Below are 1,771 nucleotides of genomic sequence, written 5' to 3'. Positions count from 1 at the left end.
GGAAAATAAGAAGGGAATGAGATGTGAGAAGAGGGGGGAAGGTAATATATATTTTAGGGAGTTGTCAGTACCAAACCCTTTTCTGGGGGGACAGGATGAAAGCCGAGAAAGAATAAATGGAGAGAAATACAATGAGCAAAAATAATTGTAAAAAATTTTTGAAGTAAGTTTCTCTGATGGAATATTCTTGTTTTCTGGAAAATGATGGCCAGGATGCTCTCAAAAACAAACAAACAAACAAACAAAAAACCTGGAAAGTCCTCCATGAATAAAATGAAATGTTGTATATAAAGTAATAGTAATGTTTTGGGATGACCAGTTGTAAATGACTTTATTATTCTCAGCAATACAATAATCCAGAAGAAACTGACTGAGTTTGAATAGAGATGGAAGCATTCTTTATTACTGTCTCCAACTCTCTTTTTCTTTAGGGTTTTTCTTTTCATTAGGGTGGAAGATCTATGTTTTCCTGTCACAATTTGACTTTTACGGAAACATAACTTTACATGTGGTTTCTCAATTGTGAGTAAGGATAAGGGAGAGAACCTAGAACTCAAAAAATCTTTTTAAAAATGTAAAAAAATATTTTAATCATAACTGCAGGAAAATATAAAATAAATATATTTTAAAAATAAATGGGACTTTTAAAGTAATTTATTTCCTCATCTCTGAATCTGGGCAATGTAAAATTATAATTTATCTACATTATGATTATTCAGCTACAATCCTTAATTTAGATCTTCTCAATCAATCGTATGCCAGGAGGATACAAACCAGAAGAATAATTTAGCAATGATGCTGATAAGGAAAAATATTCCATTCTTAGCGGGCCTATTGCTATTCTTTAGCAACAGCAATTACTTATGTAGTTGAACTTGCTATAATAGCAATAGTATACTACATTCATTGAAATGGATTTTATAATTCTAGGTCTGATATGAGACCTAGGATAGCCTAGTGAATAGGAAGTTTTCATGAAAGGCAGAAGTATTTTAGTTCAAAATATGTTTCTGACATACTGACTATGTGATCTTGGGTAAACACTGAACCTCAATGTTCTGGACATATTTTCTATAACAACAAATTATTTGATAGGTGTTAATTTGTACTGGCAGATGGAGTTTCCTAACCTAGGAATTTTCAGTACCAATGGATTCATAGGTCTAATGCCTATTGCTTATCATTTCAGAGATTATATTCAGCAGAGGTGATCATGTTCTACAGAAAAACAGATTCCATTAGATGCTTCATAGAAACTCATATAAATATGTCTTTAGACTAAATTAATAAGATATTAAACTTATAAGATAAGATAAACAAATAAGATTATTGTAAACTTATTAAATTAATTGTAATTTTAAAATCATTATGGTTACATAAGTTTGAATCCCAGTGTAGACATATTAGTTGTGTGAACTTTCACTAGTCTCTCATCTTCTTTGAACCTCAGTTTCATTGTGTGGTTTTGTGTATCTTCCCATGGGTTTTTTGTAAGAGTTGAGATGAGATCATGTATGTAAATTTGTTTTGTACTTCTAAGACATTCAGCAGACATTAGTTATTATTAACATGTGTACTTTTATTTATTCACCAATGTTTTATTCCAGTATCTCAGAGAGGCTTTGAAATGGGTGACGATAGCCTTCAAGGTCAATTGTATTGCAATCCTAAACTACTGAACTCTGGATTCAAATCCAAACTATGGAGTGGCTATACAAACTTGATTCTAAAGGCCAGATAATTTTGAAGAACATTTCTAGCTCTAATTGCA

Source organism: Sminthopsis crassicaudata, chromosome 4 (assembly GCF_048593235.1).
Source record: "Sminthopsis crassicaudata isolate SCR6 chromosome 4, ASM4859323v1, whole genome shotgun sequence".
Taxonomy (NCBI): Eukaryota; Metazoa; Chordata; class Mammalia; order Dasyuromorphia; family Dasyuridae; genus Sminthopsis; species Sminthopsis crassicaudata.
The sequence above is the reverse complement of the archived record's forward strand: the minus strand, read 5'-3'. Positions refer to the sequence as shown.